Source organism: Callorhinus ursinus, unplaced genomic scaffold (genome assembly GCF_003265705.2).
Source record: "Callorhinus ursinus isolate GAN/ISIS: 27379988/994484 unplaced genomic scaffold, GSC_fseal_2.0 scaffold4, whole genome shotgun sequence".
Lineage (NCBI taxonomy): Eukaryota > Metazoa > Chordata > Mammalia > Carnivora > Otariidae > Callorhinus > Callorhinus ursinus.
The window spans coordinates 52540482-52559687 of record NW_027397066.1 but is presented as its reverse complement, the minus strand read 5'-3'; the positions used below and the strand labels follow the sequence as shown (position 1 = coordinate 52559687).

General features: G+C 37.3%; 1 protein-coding gene across 9 annotated transcripts in view; it reads left to right on the top strand.

The window, feature by feature from the left end:
- EPHA5 (EPH receptor A5) overlaps positions 1–19206 on the top strand; it is a 347875-nt gene that overhangs the window by 1488 nt on the left and 327181 nt on the right. The window lies entirely within an intron of this gene.

The window sequence follows — 19206 nt, the reverse complement described above, 5'->3', positions numbered from 1 at the left end:
GTGGACCGAGGCTGGTTGGGGGGCTGGGAAGTTGCAAGCGGGGAGGAAAGAGAGGTCTGAGACCCGCGCCAGAAGGTTGGGTGCGGCTGGTTCTCACTTGAAGCGCGTGGGGAAGTGACATTTGGGGCTTGAAGGAGTGGGAACTGTCTGAAGCTCAGCGACAACGATCTCGGGAGCGGTGGGCTTTTAGAAACCGTTATTTGAGGCCGGTGATGGGAAATATTGTGAGGGTGGCTGACTGATTTTATTTTGGGGGGAAGTGCCTTCTGGAAGCTGTTATTTAGGGCATCGCCAGCTGCTATTCTGGGGTGGGTGGCAAGAGCTGTTATTTCTCGAGGGAGGGGAATGGCGAAGGACAGAAGGCGCCCCACACTGTGGGGTGCCCTTCACTTTGGGGGCTCATAATCACCCTGAGGCGAAAGTGGAAGAAGGCGGGAAGGTGGGATGAGGCGGAAGGGGGGGTGGAGTGTAGCTGCCAGGAAGTTGCTGCTCAAACCCACCCGGGCTTGTGTCTCGGTGTTTGCGTGAGGGAAAAGCCGCGCTCCGGCCGGCGCCGGATCTTGGAGTTCCCAACCCTCCTCCCCACCCCCAATCCTGCGCTCCGGACCCTGAAGGCTGTCTCCGCCTGCCGCTGGGCGAGTAGAGTCGGCTCCGCGGGAACAGCACCTGTGCGGCGCTCGCTGCTCCCGGAGCTGCGCTCAGCCCCCCGGGCCCGCCACCGTTCGCCTGGCCGCCCTCGGCCCTCGATCTGCTCCAGCCGCGCTTGCTCCTCTCACACCCCGCCCGCGCTGGGTCTCAGCTCAAAGGCTCATTCCTCTAGAATGGGGGTGGGAGGTGTAGCATCTCAGATCCAGATCTGGGCTGCGAGACGGGTTCAGCTCCACCACGCAAACATCAAAGACCCTGCCCCCTGGCTGGAATACTGGGGTTTCGATTTGAGGCTCCCCAAACCACGGGTGAGGCACAGAACCTTAAAAAAATCCCTTCCACACCTAGGGCAGGGGACGCTGGACCGGAAAGATGAAGCAGCAGCCTTCGGGGTCGTGTGTGTCCTCGTGACTTGCGCGGGTTGTGTGGCTGTAGGAGAAGGCGCTGAGCTGGTTTAGGAGCGCTGCCAGCTCCCTTAGGAACCTTGTGAAAGCAGGGCAGATCGAGACTCCCTGCCCCACCCCATGAACTTCTCTCTTTAATTCTTACATTTATTGTTTTAAATCTGATTTAAGGATTCTATGTAGCTCACTCTATCTAGTTATCTAGCTATGGCAGTCTCCCATGCTTAACCCAAACAATCTGCATCTTTTTCCCCTTCCCGATAAAGTTGAGAAAGTGTTTTAAGTGGTAGTCCTTTTATTAACCTCTCATGTTAGATTCATTATGTTAGAAGTCCGGAGGATTATGACAGGGTTTGGAATCCTTTTATTAACTGTCTTATTCCACCGGAAGGGGCATCCTGGTTTGGATTTAAAGAGTAACAGTAATGTCATTCATCCTTTCCTGTTCCCATTATATTTCAGTTTTTTTTTTTTTTCCCCAGGTGTGATGAGGGAAGTGGTTTATGTACAGATGAAAGGGAGTAGGGGCTCTTGGTTAGAGAAGGGGAAAAAATGAAATCTCAGGGAGGGTGATGCTGAATGGGCACAAGGGCCAAGACTGCGCCAGGGAGGAAGAGGCAGAGGGATTTGGAGGGAAGCTAGGAAATAGCACCGGTCTCTTAAGGTGATGTAAGCAGAGCTCAAATCTTCTGGAAGGTAGACTGGTTGATATCACAGACCTAACAACCACAGGTTGTATTGTCTTTACGCCAGCTAGTCGAACACACAGCAAAACTTGGGTTGTAGGGAGGTGAGGATCGCAGGGATCTATCACTATTAAACACAGTAGGAAATAAAATCGTCTTAATATGTATGACTTCACCTCATTCATTCCATCTCTGCCTAACAGTTTTCCATCTTTCCATAAGTATCATCTCAGACCATTGCTCTCCTTTTTGTTTCTCCATGTGTTATTATAAATCAAGCAATAATATATTAAGATACTAATAACAGGAGTTTGTTTATTTATTTAAAGATTCCAATTGGAGTTTTTAAGTTTGTTTTTGATTATTTCTGGAAGTTCTTTGGAAGATCAGGGGCAGAAAGATTTGATGTATGCACTGCATCCATTAATAACTTGCTCTCATATATTTTGCCTTCTGCAACCTATAAACTTAGTGATTTCACAGACTATACTGTATGTGCGTGCATATGTATATATATATGTGTGTGTGTATATAATATGAATGCTCCCATTATGTGAGAAAAAAATTCAAGGCAGATAGACATAAATGTGACTTTACATTCCTAATTTGTATTCTAGTCATTTTTAAAATTTAACTTTTGTAGACATAAGTAAAGCAGAACTGAACAGGAAAAGCCAAATACATATCTAGAATCTTAAATTGAGATGGAATGAATGTTAGGATATGTTGGATAAAAGACAATAAAGAGGAAAATGTACTCTTTAGATTCAATTCTAAGATAAGATAAATATATCTTTAGTTGTCTTTTTACATACATTAGGCATAAATTACATTTGGAAGAAACCTTTGAACTACAGTCTAATACAAAACACTTCTATTATAAAATAATTCAGAGGCATATTTAGCAACTTATCTCTGAGATTGATCAAGCAGGGCAAACATTAGCAAGTATATCAACAAGTGAAAATGTTAATAGATTTAATAAGTAAAGAGAGCATGTCCACTGTTACGAATATTGGAGGTGGCCCTGAACTTATTCAGTAACTGCCACTTTTTGCTGTCTGGAGATATATTTGTAAACAAGCATTATTTGACAAGTGCTTTTCGCAGCAGGGATTCTTGGCCAATTACTGCTGAACAGCTCTGCATTGAAAATGATTCACCCGCAGTGAATCAAGCTTAATTCATTGAAGCTACAGTCAGTAATGTCCCAGTAAAGTGCTTCTGACAGTTGTCAGCAGTTTGTATTTGAAAAGTCCAGTTTCTTGTCTCTGAATGTTTTTTATGTTTGAGAAGGTGGGGTGGAAGGACTCTTGGGGGAAAAACACACACATACACACACACACACAGAGCGGAAAAAAATTTAGGCTAAAGTGTTAAACAGTCATAAAATTGTAGATGTTTTCAATGGAAAGAAAGGAAAAAAGAGTTTGTTTTAGGGTTTTTCTTAGTTTATAATAGGACCAGGCCCATAAAACAGATTGGAGGACATAATAGATTTGTAAAACTAAATGGCTTTGTTTTGTGGCCTTGTCATTCTGTTATAATTCATTTCCTTTTAGATAAACCGGCAGGATCCCACAGAAAAAGGACAGTAAAATCATTCCCTCACCAGGACACTACTGAACAAAAAAAGAGAGCAATCACCCTTATTTGAATCTTAGGTGGTTGGAAAGAGAAGAGGCCATGAAGGGTTTTGGCTTTTTGCTTTATAAACCATGAAAGGGGGTAAAGGGTTGACTCTTTAATTTTAAGCTTTTTTTTTTTTTTTTTTGAGGTAGACAAAAATCTTGGGTGTAGGGTGACAGGTAAGAAGATTTTATTTCCTCACAGAAGACAGAGAAGACGGTGGACAATTCCTGCATTTACAATGAAAATTTCTCCTTTTATTGAAAATATTCTTTTTGTAATATCACCAGTTGTAAATACTATTAACTCTTTATTTCAATCCACATAGGATTAATAGGGTTTATTTTTTATACTTAGAAATGCATTACTGTACTTACCATTATTTATATAATTAATACTCTACGAAATGTGACCATTTAGAATATTTCTACATAAAATGTCAATATTAGATGATACAGCTATTTATAGACAAACATCCCCAAACTATTTAAGTAAATGTTAGATTTTACTAAGTATTGCTACTGTTGCGAAAATGACTGTGCTTTTCTTATTTTCACTACACTTTTGCTGATTGACTGACTTGACCACTTGAATCTCTTTTGTTTGGAGTGCTTTCTTATGTATTTGCTTGAATGACTAATTAATTTCTCTTTTATTTGGAAGAAACCTTTCTACGTTTGACTATAAAAATAAACTATGATGTATATTATTATAGTAACTAACTATAGCTATATTTACTTATATGAGGCAAACTTAATGTTCTTTTTTAAAAAAATTTGCTGCTAATATCTTAAAGACATAACTACAATAGAAAGTATTGATAACTCTTTATACTTCATTTTTGCATTTAAATTACCAGATATATTTCATTTTACTAATGAGTAGTTTGAATTGAAATTAGCAGAGTTACCTAATTATTCAAACACAATTTATGCATTCTTGACCATTTTAAAATAGTTTTACAATTGTTTTCATAAAGCATCAATATTAACTGAAGTTTGAATATGCAGCCTTGCTTATTACAAGCCATTAAAAATTGTTTGCAGTATTGGTCCATTTTTCCCTTTCAGAAATAGTAAATTTTTACTATAAAAGCAATATGCAAGCAAAAAATGTAAATTAACGCCTTAGAGACTCAGAATGATTCTTGCAGTTCTAATATCTCTGGTGAGTATGTATTTATCTGTAGAGCAGAATAGCTCCTACTGGTAGCTCTACTGGGTAAATACATATTTTGTTATTTTATCAAAATTTATATAATCAGTTCGTTAGGTAGTGATTTCTTCAAAGGAGTTATCCTAGTCTACTGTATACATAAGCACACTTAATGGTGTTTTTAATTCACATTAAAAATTTTATCCTATGTTTTATCCCAGACGAGGTGGTAGAATATAAAAAATAACATGAGTTCTAAAGGCTTCGTAAAAACAGATTAAAATGTTCCTTATTTTTTAAGAAGCTTAATAATATATATCTTTAAAGTAACAAAAAATAGTTTTATTCAGTAAGACATATTTGATATAAGAAAGATGAGAGAATCTCTGATCTACTCATAATTTTTAAAGCACTATATAGTGATTAGAAAACTGGAAGATTTGATAGTTATTCACTGTGAAAATCTTTTATTGGTTCATTTAAAATGTCTAAATTCAAAACTAAATGATTCACTCTTAAGTATTTGTTTTGAACTTCCAAAACAATTAGCTTGAGTATTTAGAAAAGTCTTCCTTTATCATATATTTACTTTTCTCTTTTTAGTTTCTGACTTTCCAGACATTTCTTTATTCAGAGTTAATGAAATAGATTTTAAAGTATTTGAAGAAGACAAAAAATTTATTTTACTGAAGAAAAAATGTTTAAAATTTTAAATTCAAATTTTAGAGAACAGTTCATTTTTGATAATACATTATTAACATATGCACGGTGTCATAATGAAGGACTTTCCACAAAAATAGTAGGATCAGTAATGCCACAAATTGTGCTATGAAATAGTTGTTTATAAATCAAGTTACACATAGATAGTGGCACAAGTATTCTTGAGTATTGAAAGGTGATTGAAATTTTCATTTTCTGACACTAAATTTCACAGATATAGGATCTATTCATTCCATTTGTTCTGATCACATAAAATCAAGAGGTAGCTCTAATTTAAAATTTATATTACAATAACAATAGAAAACAATGACATGATTTAAAATGTAATTCTAATCAGTGAATTTCATGAGAAACAAAGACTTTTAAATTCCCTTTTAGCTTCTTTCATTACCATCTTAAAAAATTCTTACTTAATATAATCTGTTAGTAAAAATGAAAAGTAAATAAATATATAAAAGGGAAAAGCACTGTAAGGTACATAAGAATTTAAGTTGTGTCTAGTGAAATGTGTAGTAATTTATGGTCTTGTTATTTTTTTGTTTTGTTTTGTAAAAGCTTAAGTCTTTCAACTATCTCTGATGAGAATCTCAGGCGTTACAAAGACATAAAATTAAACTAATGTAGTAGGTGTACCACTTGGAGTTTTTGAAAACTCTGTGGTTTAGCATGATGACATTTATTAATTGTCATTTAGTGTTAGTATAATTTTTAAATGCATTTTTTAATCTTTAGTGATTTAAAGAAACCCTCAAGAGTCATTTCTACTATTTAGAAATTGCTGAAAAATCCTTTTTTTAAAAATGTGTGTGAGCTTTGTCTTTAGAATACCTTTTACAATGTATTTCAGTTAAGGAAAACCTGGTAGTTTCTGTTTGTAATCAAGATTTATTCTAGTTCTTCTTTTCCTATAGGAACGACAGCCTTTAGTCTCTGATCAGTTTATGTGTTACTTTATTAATATCATTTAAATTGTTTCATATACTACTGAAGAGCGTACAAAATTTTGTTGGTCAAAAATCAACCCTAGGTCATGCATGCTTTCCTCATGTGTTCATGGCTTTAATCATGGTGCATTTATTAAGCAGAGTGCAGTAGTTTGGCCGGATGATGGTCCACGTATACATGGACACATTTAGGGGTATGTAGAAAGGTCACGGTGAGGATGAAACAAAGAATGGGGAGAGGTGTCAAGGTGGTATCACTATGATTTTGATATTAATAAAAGCACTTGCATTTTATTTTTTATATTATTTTTTAAAATACCATTACCCCCTCCCCCCACACACATATTCTAATTTTATATTTGTTTCACTTTTGCTCTGAGGATAAAAATCATAGTCTAATGAGAAAAACCTCTTTAGTTCATTTTATTTCATCAATTTAGGTTTTTTTCTTCTTCTGTTTCTACTTCTTCTACTGTTTTGTTGAGTCATGTCAAATACTTGTGGTGTTAGACACCCTGCAGATTAAATAATTGGGATTAAAGTGTCTGTGATGATTCTAATTCTGTTATAGTTGCTGGACTATTGCCCAGGCCATCTCTGTATCCATTACACATGTCTTCAGTTCTAACTAAACTGGGCCCATAGCTCTTTTAAAGTAAATGATTCTGGTAAAAAAAAAAAAAAAAAAAAAAATCAAAGAGCCAAAACCTGAGGGTTGAAATATTTTGCATATGGTTTGTGAGAAAATGTTCCTACTTAGAAACATGTTTCGGGCTAAGTATTGGAAGATTTAGAGAAAATACAGTCTGTTCTTTTACTCAGAAATGGGTAGTGTCTTTTTTGTCTCTTGTAATAATGTCACACTCTTATTTTTATCTGCCACGTCTCCCTTCCCTTGTCCCCTTCCTTCCTTCAATCCCTCCTTTCCTCCTTCACTTCCTTCCTTTCTCTCTCTTTCCAACCCTTCCTTCCTCCCACCTTTCCTATAAGACACTCCATTCATACAAAGTCAAAGTAAGATAAGAGGATAATAGCCCATGCCTGCTATGTTCCAACACCCCCAAGGAAGTCATGATGCCAAACTGGGTGAGAAGTAATAGTCTTCTGTTAAATAAATCATGGGACCTAGTCTCTAAAAGTAAAGAGCATATTGTGTCACACTAAGTCATACATTGTTTACTTAATTCATAAATCAGAAACACAAGGATTTAAGTTGTCTCTGTAAGTTTTATGTTTCTTATGAGATAGCTCACTTACTTTCTTTACCCTGGCTGTACCTTCCTGTTCCAGGATGCTTGTTAATGTCTTTTCTGTGGAAAGACAAACTGAGCAGGTAGATCCGGCTGGCCCTGGTTCAGCCCAGCAGTCCTCAGCAAGAACTTGCTCTGTGAGCCAAATTTTGGCTTTCACCCAGAGTCCTCTCTTGCCTTATGTGATCGCTGAACAGGTGAGGCTGGACACCTGGTCTTGTGGAAGATAACAGTGGATTGTCTTCTCCCTCAAAAGTTTTACCCTGGGCAGCGTAATGAGTCTCTTAGAAGGGTGTGCAACTAGCCTTCTCAGAAAAGCAGAAAATACTTGGAAACTGCTATGTCTGAAGGATTTGAACCATGTCCAGTTTCAGACCATCACATTTGATTTCTCTGGAAGGGGTAGGGAGAAACATTAACAATAGAACCTCTTAATCTTCCAGACTTGGAGTCACTGTTTTTTTTTTTATTTTTTTAAATTTTTTTAAAGATTTTATTTATTTATTTGAGAGAGAGAGAATGAGAGAGAGAGAGCACGAGAGGGAAGAGGGTCAGAGGGAGAAGCAGACTCCCTGCTGAGCAGGGAGCCTGATGTGGGACTCGATCCTGGGACTCCAGGATCATGACCTGAGCCAAAGGCAGTCGCTTAACCAACTGAGCCACCCAGGCGCCCCAGTCACTGGTTTTTGAATCAAGCTTATGAAACAAAAGTCGAAAAATGATTAAATGGTATAGACTTATGGAAAAATAAACAAAAACAAAAACTCTAACTTTGAAATTCAAAAACAAACTAGCCTTGTCTTTGTTTTTTTGTTTGTTTGTTTGTTTTTGTTTTTGTTTTGTTTTTGGCTCATCTCCATTGCTTACCAACCCTAAGTTCCATGGACACTCATTTAGTTGTTGTGGGTTTTTTTTTTTTTTTTTGACCTCAGTTCATTTATTTGTAATTTGGTACTGCCTACTTTACATAATTGTTGTGGAGAACAAACAAAATGAAACAAATTTCTAATTGGTAGAACACTTCACAAATGAAAGTTCTGGGAGTGTGCCTGATTAACACTATGCATAGTGCATGCATGTGCACACATCACTTGCTGGGTAAGGATCAAGATACAGGAAAGCACTGTGTGCAGCAGTTTTGTTTTTAAACTTATATTGTGAGAGGAAACTTCCTTAAGAAAAGGAATATAAAAATATATTACTTTTGCAAATCTGAGTATGGCTTTAGTGAATATTTCACTAATGCCTTAATAGCAACGAAGTGGCCCATGTCCTTGACAAGACTCCCCCCTTGAATGCCCTGTAGCTTAATTTTAATTAGCTTCACAATAATTGTGCTTCGTACTGGGTAGTGCAGAATGGGGAGATGTAAAGACCATGAAATGAGCTCTATCATATATTAGTGGTATGGTCTTGAACCATCTACCTCAGATTCCACATAGTTAAAAGGAAGTGTTAACACACACTCATAGAGTTGTTGTGAAAATAAAGTAAGAATGTGTATATGTCACCTAATGAAATTCCTAGAGCAAAACAGGGACTTACAAGAGATGTAAGTCCTGTATTTTCGCCACTACTAAATACAGGCTATTTGAGAGAAGATTTCACAATCACAGGTCATCATCTCCCTTACACTGGATGATTAAAGGGAAACTGGGTCAGGAGAACAATCTAAAATAAAAAAGAATTGCATGTGCACATTTTCCATAGAGTTATCCAAAATAAAAATCAATGACATGATGTCTGAATTTTCTGCTGGCTTCCTCATTATTTGCTATTGAATACTGGGATTTGATTAGGAAATAGAAAACCATCAGTATAAGGATTATGGGTTGCAAATGTTGCATTTTACCTCATTATTCCCCAGGTAGAGGTCGCATGTTTCTTATTAGCCACAAAACATATCAAGAGCTATCTTCAAATATTTTAGATATTTAGTCCTCTCACATTATGTTGTCAGTTTTACCTGACTGACAGATAGATAGGTGGATAGATAGATAGATAGTCATTGAAATTACCCAGGGGATAGTTGGAAGAATTAAATTCTTAGAAGTTTCCTAAAAAAGATGTCTGACATTGTAATTTGACATCACTCTTTTAGTCTGAAATACTCAATTTTCTGGTCTGTTCAACTATATTCAGAATTTGAAATAGTACTAGGAAGTATAACTTTTTTAATATTTTCAGAAAGGTTTTAATATAATTCTGTGAAGGCTTATCCTTTTTATATAAGTGAACACAACCAGATGTAAGGAAGTTTAGAATGTACTGTATTTAGAACTGCTTATGAAATGTTTGACTCTATTTGCATACTAATGAGTACACATACCTGTATACCATAATTATAGCTAACATTGATTATTGACCTACAGTGTGCCAGACATTTGTACTAAGTAGTTTACATATATATTGATTTCTTTTCCTCAAAACAAGCTTAGGAAATTATATAATAATAATAGTAATAAATAATAATAATAATTATATTTTCATATTACAGATGAGGAAAGTGAGCAGGGAATGGTTAAATAACTTACCCACAGTTGCAAATCTGAAAGTGGTAGAAATCTGCATTCAAACACGGGTAGTCTAACTCCAGCACTGCTCTTAACAACTCTTCTACACCAGGAGACACTGTTGACTAAAGTCCTCCAGACATCCACACTGACTCTGGCCCCCATCATCTAAGTAATGGCTCATTCCACTGACAGTGGGAAGTATAGTAAAAGTGCATACAAAACTACCTGTACAGTCCAGGGGATGTTTTCTGTGCAGTTCACTTGCAGCTCCCTCCTTTTTTTTCCCCCTCTCAATAAATACTTGATCAGCTGCTCTTCATAAGGCTCTTATGCTCTGCTATACCCCATGTTGACATCTCCCTTTTCCATTGTCCAGAACCGCGCTAGCACAAGGCAAGATCTCGTCCCACACATTGCCTCCATTTAAGGGCAGGTATTTACTTTTTAAATTGTTTTCTGTTATTTTAGTATATAAGCAACTCAGTTCTCAATCCCTAGTCCAGGCTAAACTCTAGACTCAGGTTTTATACCTGAAATCCATTTAATTTTAATTCTCTGGGAGGAGTGATGGCTCTAAGATGGTGACATATATTGTTCTCCTGACTTCTGCCTTGCTCACAAGAAGAACAACTATTCAAGAAGAAGACACCACTAAGAGAATCCTAGAACATTGCTTGAGGTTGAAGCACCTCTACATACCACAGAGACCAAGACAGACTGCACTAGAAGAGTTAAAGAAGCAGCTACACCTTGACCACATTGCCCCTCTCCAGACTAGTGCAGCACAATGCAGAGAGGTCTCCCCTGAGCCCTGGTTCTTCCAATGGGAGAAGACAACCCAGAGGAGACAAGACTCCCCCAGAATTGTGAGTCACTTTGTAAGAACTCCTGCTCTGATCTCACACCATGGAAATTGCAGGAGAATCTGTGGGGTTCAGCCACGGGGAATCTTACTGCCATGGAGAAAGGGAGAGGGGATTGCAACAACCAGCCCATGGATCATGACATGGAGTTCATATCTGTAAGGCCCAAGTAGTAATCCTAATCAGTGGTTTTGCTCATCTGCAGAACCAAGTCAGAAGCTTACTTTGACTAGGAAACAGGGTAGGGTGCTGATCTGCCGGATGGATCCTCAAAGGAGGAGTTTTGTCAGTTCTGGAGCCCAGTTTTCCCATACCCATTCAGGGAGCTGAATCACAGCCCCACATTCTGTGGAGAGTGTCTTATAGTCCCATCTGGTCAAAAGCGCTAGCAACAACTCCTGGGAAGCTGTGTGGCCCAGCAGAGCTCACACTGAGAGGCTGGCAGGCAAACCCAATAGTTTGCAGAGCAAAGCCAGTGGCTCTGTTCGGTTTAGATACTTTGGATGTGGGTCAGATTGAGTTAAGATGACAAACAAAGAGCTTTACTGACTTTAGGGATGTTTCTTCCACTGCACCCCAACAGGGACTCTAATTTGTGTTTCTGTTCAGTGCTGAATACATCCTTCTACCTGTCCAGGGGAACCGAACTGAAACACACAGGAAACTGTACAGTCCATCCAATAGCCCTACATACAGTGGCACTTGAACAAGGAATACAGCCTGCGTCTTTCCCCATCTATGAAGCAAAACCAGTGGCCTTATTTGACCAAGGAATTCAATACACAGACCTGATTCAAGTATGAAAACAATGAGCTGTACATCCCTGGGTCCTGTCCTGCCAGGTTAAGGAAGCAAATTCATAGTCCCATCTACTACTAAATATTGTACCCAGTCCTGACCATTTAGTAAGGCTGACCAGAGATCCAGGCAACTGTGGAGCCCATCCAACAGCCTCACTTATGTGGAAAACAAAGCCAGCAATCCTATCCAACTGTTATCAGCCAACAGTACAACCCTCATCTCTATCCTCACAGTTCAAACAGTTGCCTCTCCCAAAATAGACCATGATAGGAGGCTTTACCTGTCCAAAGACATTACTAGCAGACGCACCCAAAAATTCCAACCGAGCTGACTGGTGAAGAACTGCATCTGTCAGAGCAAACCTCTAAAGTCTGGAAGAGGAGCCCTGTTACTCAAATGTGCAGATACCAATGTAAGGAGTCCAGGATCATAAAAATTTCAGATAAATATGACACCACCAAAAACATCTAATAAAGCTTCAATAACTGCCCCTGAAGAAATGGAGATCTATGAACCGTCAGAAAAATAAATCAGAGTAATCCTTTTAAGGAGGTTTAGTGAACTATAAGGAAACACAATTAAATGAAATTAGGAAAACAATGCGTGAACAAAACAAGAAGTTTGACAAGGAAAGAGAAATAAAAAACACACAGACTTTCTAGAATTGAAAAATACAATAACTGTACTGCAGAATTCAATAGAAATTCTCAAAAGCAGACTCAACCATGCAGAAGAAGGAATCAGCAACCTTGAGGATAGGACATTGGAAATCACTCAGAGGAGAAAAAAGGAAGAAAGAAAGAAGATAAGAAAGAAAGAAAAAAAGAAAGAAAGAAAGAAAAGAAAGAAAGAGAGAAAGAAAGAGAGAAAGAAAGAGAGAAAGAAGAAATTCTACAAGAATTATGGGATACAATGAAAAGAAACAATATTCCCATTATGGGAATTCCAGAAGGAGAAGACAAAAAGGAACAGAATATATATTTAAGTGATAATGGATGAAAACTTTCTGAAGTTTCAGAGAGAAATAGATATCCAGGTTCATGAGCCCCAAAGACTCCAAATAGGTTGAACCCGAATAAGGTTACATTGAAACACATTATAATTAAATTTTCAAAGACTAGGAAATAATTTTAAGAGTAGCAGGAGAAAAGAGAGACGTTTCATACAAGAGAACCTCCATAAGACCTTCACCAGACTTTTCAACAGAAACTTTTCAGGTCAGGAGAGATAACAGATTCAAAATTTGAAAGAAAATAACTATCAGTCAAGAATTATATACCTGAGGAACCTGTCCTTCAGAAACAAAGGAGGATAAAGACTTTCTCAAACAAACAAAAGCTGAGGGAGTTTATTACCACCAGACTTGCCTTATGAGAAATGCTAAAGGAAGTTATGTGAGTGGAAGTAAAATAATGCTAATTAACAATGTAAAAACACAAATAAGTTGTGTAAATTTCACTGGTAATGGTAAATATATAGTCATAGTTAGATTCTGCAATATGGTAATAATGGTGCATAACTCACAACTTTAAAAGTTTTTTTAAGAAATGTAAATAACCATAACTACAGTAATCTGTTATTGGTTACACAATTAAAAAAAAAACATGTAAATTGTAGCAGCAATAATCTAAAATGTGAGGGGAGGAGAAGTAAAAGTATAAAGTTTAGGAATTATATTGAAGTTAAGTTGTTTTCACTTTAAATACGTTGTTATAACCTTGAAATAGTTTATGTAAACCTCATGGTAACCTCAAGGGAATATCCTGTGGTAATTACCCAAAAGAACATGATGATGAAGTCAAAGCATGCTGATACCAAAGGACATCAAAACACACACACAGATGGTTGAGAAACAAGGAACAATGGATCTATAAAACACTCAGAAATTAACAAAATGGCAGTGATAAGTGCTCACCAACCAGTATAGGCCTACCTCAGAGATCTTGCAGGTTTGGTTCCAGGCCGCCACAATAAAGCAAATATCACAATAAAGCAAGTCAAATGATTTTTGGGAATTCCCAGTGTATACATAAGTTATGTTTATACTATCCTATAGTTCATTAAGTGTGCAATAGCATTATGTATAAAAAACAATGTACATACCTTAATTAAAAATACTTCATTGTTAACCATCATCAGAGCTTTCAGCAAGTTATAATCTTTTTGCCAGTGAAGGGTCTTGCCTAATATTGATAGCTGCTGACTGATCAGGGTGGTGGTTGATGAAGGTCAGGATGGCCGTGGTAACTTCTTTTTTTTTAGAAATCAGATTTTTCTTTTAAAGATTTTATTTATTTAATTGACACAGAGAGAGACAGCGAGAGAGGGAACACAAGCAGGGTGAGCGGGAGAGGGAGAAGCAGGCTTCCCGCCGAGCAGGGAGCCCGATGTAGGGCTCGATCCCACGACCCTGGGATCATGACCTGAGCCGAAGGCAGTCGCTTAACCAACTGAGCCACCCAGGCGCCCAGCTGTGGTAATTTCTTAAAATAAAGCAAACAGTGAAGTTTACCACATCAATCAACTCTTCTTTTTACAAATTATTTCTCTGTTGCATGTGATACTGTTTGATAGCATTTTTTAAAGATTTTATTTATTTATTTGACAGAGAGAGACACAGCGAGAGAGGGAACATAAGCAGGGGGAGTGAGAGAGGGAGAAGCAGACCTCCTACAGAGCAGGGAGCCCGATGCGGGGCTCGATCCCAGGACCCTGGGATTATGACCTGACCCGAAGGCAGATGCTTAACGACTGAGCCACCCAGGCACCCCAATACTATTTGATAGCATTTTATCCACAGTAGAACTTCTTTCAAAACCAGAGCCATTCCTCTGAAGCCCTGCTGCTGCTTTATCAACTAAGTTTATGTAATATTCTAAACCCTCTGTTGTCATTTCAACAGTCTACACAACATCTTCATCAGGAGTAGATTCCATCCCAAGAAGCCTCTTTCTTTGCTCAACCATAAGAAGAGGCTCCTCCTTCCTTCAAGTTTTATCATGAGATTGCAGCAATTCAGTCACATCTTCAGTCTTTACTTCTAATTCTAGTTCTCTTGCTATTTCCACATCTGCCGTGACTTCCCACTGAAGTTTTAACTCCTCAAAGTTGTGCATGAAGGTTTGCAATCAACTTCCTCCAAACTCCTGTGAATGTTGATACTTAGACTTCTTCCAGTGAATCATGAATGTTCTTAACGACATCTAGAATGGTGAATCCTTTCCAGAAAGCTTTCAATTTACTTTGCGCAAATCCATCAGAGGAATCACTGTCTATGATCTCTACAGCCTTATGAAATATATTTCCTAAATAATAAGACTTGAAAGTCAAAATTATTCCTTGATCCATGGGCTGCGGAATGGGTGTTGTGTTATTATTAGGTATGAAAATGAGATTAATTTCATTGGACATTTCCATCAGGGCTCTTGGGTGATATCATGCATTATCAATGAGCAATAATATTTTGAAAGAATTTTTTTTTTCTTCTCAAGAGTGAACTTAAAATATTCAGTAAGCCATGTTGTAAACAGATGTGCATTTGTCATCCATGCTTTGTTGTCCAATTTCTAGAGCACAAGCAGAATAGATTTAGCATAATTCGTAAGGGCCCTAGGATTTTAAGGAATGGCCAATGAGCATTGGCTCCAACATATCGTCACCAGCTGCTTTAGTCTATAACAAGGAAGTCATCCTGGCCTTTGAAGCTTTCAAGCCAGCATTGATTTGTCCTCTCTAGCTATGAAAGTCCTAGATGACATCTTCTTCAATATAAGGCTGTTTTGTCTGCACTGAAAATTTGTTGTTTAATATAGCCACTTATACTGATGAACTTAGCTAGATCTTTGGGATAACTTGCTGCCGCTTCTGCATGAGCACTTGCTGCTTTACCTTGCACTTTTATGTTATGAAGACGGCTTCTTTGCTTAAACCTCATGAAACAACCTAGCTTCCAACTTTTCTTCTGCGACTTTCTCACCTCTCTCGGCCTTCAGAGAATACAAGAGAGTTACGACCTTGCTCTGGATTAGACTTTGATTTTAAAGAACTGTTATGGCTGGTTTAATCTTCTATCCTTCGATCTAAAATTTTTTTTCATATCAGTAAAAAGGCTGTTTTGCTTTTTTATCATTCATGTCTTCACTGGATAGCACTTTTTATTTCCTTCAAGGACATGTCCTTTGCAGTCACAACTTGGCTAGTGCTTTTGTATGAGAGGCCTAGATTTTAGCCTGTCTCCACTTTTGACATGCCTTACTCATTGAACTTAATAATTTTTAGCTTTTGATTTAAGGTGGGAGATATAGGGCCACCTGGGTGGCTCAGTTGGTTAAGCGTCAGCCTTCGGCTCAGGTCATGATCTCGGGGCCCTGGGCTCAGCAGGGACTCTGCTTCTCCCTTTCCCTCTGCCTCCTCCCCCCGCTCATGCTCTGTCTGTGTCTCTCAATCTATCTGTAAAATGAATAAATGAAATCTTTAAAGAAAAATAGAGATATACAACTCTTTCTTTCACTCGAACACCTAGAGACCTCTGTAGAGTTATTAATTTGCCTAATTTTAGTACTGTTATGTCTCCAGGAATAGGGAGGCCAGAAGAGAGGGGCAGAGAGGGTGTGTTGTTTATCGGTGGAGCAGTCAGAACACACACAATATTTATCAATTAAGTTTGCCATCTTACTTAATTACAATAGTAACATCAAAGATTACTGCTCACAGATTAAATATAATAATGAAAAAGTTTGAGATATTGCAAGAATTACCAAAATGTGACACAAAGATGGAAAGTGAGCAAATGTTGTTGACAAAATGTTGCTGATAGACTTGCTTGATGCAGGGTTGCCACAAACCTTCGATCTATGAAATATGTAATATTTGCAATGCACAATAAAGGGAAGTGCAATAAAATGAGGTGTGTCTGTATAGTGACATGTCAATTATTTCTCAATAAAACTGGAAAAAAAGGTATACTAAAAAAGAAATAAAAAAACCCTCCCTCACAAAGTGTTATCTATTGCTGATCATTACCCCTTGCTCTCTTGGGAATAGGGGGCAGTTTTAAAAATACAGTTTTGCCTTAAGTCATGGTATTATATATTTTTAGGCAATACTACTACTTGTAACAGGTGAGGGGACTGAAAGCTTCAGTGAAAAATGTATTTACCTTTGTCTTTTATCCAAGCCAACCTCTTGGGTGCTGTTTTTTTCCTTTTTATATACAGAGTTGTATTAAATATTTTATAATCACTTTTATGTAGTTTATATTATTACTCTATAGTTTACCAAATGTTCTAACTTATTTTATGAGAATCTCATAAAAAAGCCTGTAGGACAGATTAGAGAAATCACTGTCATATACAAAGGAATCAAGGCAAGAAAGTTTGATCTATTAAAATATCAGAACTAGTTGTAAAGCAAAAGTCTTATAACTGCAGAACCAGGACTCCACTTCAGAAGGCAGTATAACAGAGTTGAAAGAGTACAGGCTCTGGAGCCTGGCTGAACCACTTAGAGCTGGGTGACTCAGGCAAAACTAGAAAATCTCCCTGGCCCTATGCTTTCTTGTTTGTAAAATGGAAATATTAATACAAATATTGCAAAGATTAATATTGGAAAAACATCAATAAAGTATTAAAAGTTCTGGTACATAATAAACCTATGTGTTATATATTACATGTGTTAAAAAAATAGTGTGGGTGGGCACTCTTTTATTTAGCAAGGGCTAATTTTCTACATTAGTGAGTACTGTCTAGTATTTATTGTAAGTGGAAATACCAGAAGAAAAATATTTGACTTTAGTTCAATTGCTGAAGCAGCCCCTGTTTACTCCCTGGGTAAATCCTTTAGTAGCTCTCCAGTGACCTCATGCTAAAATCTAAACTCCCTGAGCCTAAGTACAAAGCTCTCAGGGGTTTGCTTTTGGCCCACCTTTCCTGCTGCTTCCCCCTGTCTTGGCATTCCCAGGTTCCTGAGTGGGAGACTTGCTCTCAGTGCAGTTGGATTTTGGGTGCTTGTTAGGAAACACTCAGCTCCTTCCTTCACCTAAGTAATTTGATTATTATGCCTAGGTGTAAATGGCAGGCCCCTTCCCCAGTTTATCCAAGATTGTGTGCTAATTCTTTTTCCATATGTAGCTTACCACACTGAACTGGAATTGAGTTTTTCCTTGTTTGTACAGTTCTGATATTTGATCAGAATAGAAATCGCTGTAAGAAGTAAAGGTTAATCAGAGAAAAATTCTTTTCTGAACTGAGAATTTCCTACTAACAGAGATAGTATGATTTGCCAACGAAAGCAAGTTAATTTCACTTTTTTTATCCTTTACTACACACATCAATATGAAGAAAGAGTTGCCTGTCTGTAAACTTAGTGAGAGCAAACCCCAATGTCTGACATTCCCTATGGAGTATCAGCAAAGTGTGTTATATTCTATGAACTCATTTTTAGTGAATGAATTTTATTATGTAATGTCTTTGTTTCTTTAAAGACACTACTTTAACCACAATCAATTTCACCTCATTACTGTTTTGTTGGTAGAGTCAATGTAACTCTTTTCCTAAATTCATAACTAATAGAGTTTAGAATCTCTGGTATTACAGAGTCTTTTTCTGAACTGTGAAATTGCCAACTAAAAGATTGTATGATTTTGCCAGCCCAAAGAAGTTAATACCAAGAAATTTGGCAGTAGAATATTTTATTTTAAATTTACCAAACATCAATGAAAAGAAAATTCTACTGATTAGAATATGACTAGAAAATAATTAGTAGATATCCTGTGGTCACCATCCCTTTGTGCTTTAATCAGCTATGGCTTCCCCACCCCCCCTTCTTTCTTATGAGAAATTCTCAGAATTCATATGGACTGAGCCACTATCAGCCAACATAAAATAATTTTTTTTTTCTGCTTTAAGTGTGATTTAATTTCACCTCCAGAAAAACAATTACTATAAAACACCTGTTTCATAATGATTTAAATTTCTTGGGAGGGAATGGATTTACTCTTTTACTTGTTCTAGATTTCCTGGGTTATTTAGACTATCACTTACTTTATGAAGCACTTTAGATTTATAACTTGGTAGGAATTCTTAATATTGCAAGGAAAATGGGTAACATCTACCATGTGAATAGAATGATATTTAAAAATAAACTTATTAAAGGAGAAAGTTTAGAATGTAATGATGAATGGCTTTTTAAGTGGAGTTCGGTTAGTGTTTGGTTAGTGTATTTAATTCTAACCAGTAACTAGTTAGTATATTTAATGAACTATCCCTTTTAAACATATTTTTATTTATTCTAAAAATTCTAGCAAATATATCAGAAATATCAGTGGGTTTATACTGTATTCTTCTGAGCCAAGAATCCTTTGTAGTGAATCTTTCTCTAGATGGGAGGGATAATAATGATAATTGCTGTGAAGACTATTACCACATACTCTCTAATTCTTATAACAACCCCGTGAAATGTATATTATTATTCCCGTTTATTAGCGGGAGATTGGATTTTGGGGAAATTAAGTGACATGCAGTCGGTCACACACAAAATAAACTGACAATATATATAGGAACCAGGTGCGTTTGGTGCTGAAGCTCTTGGTTA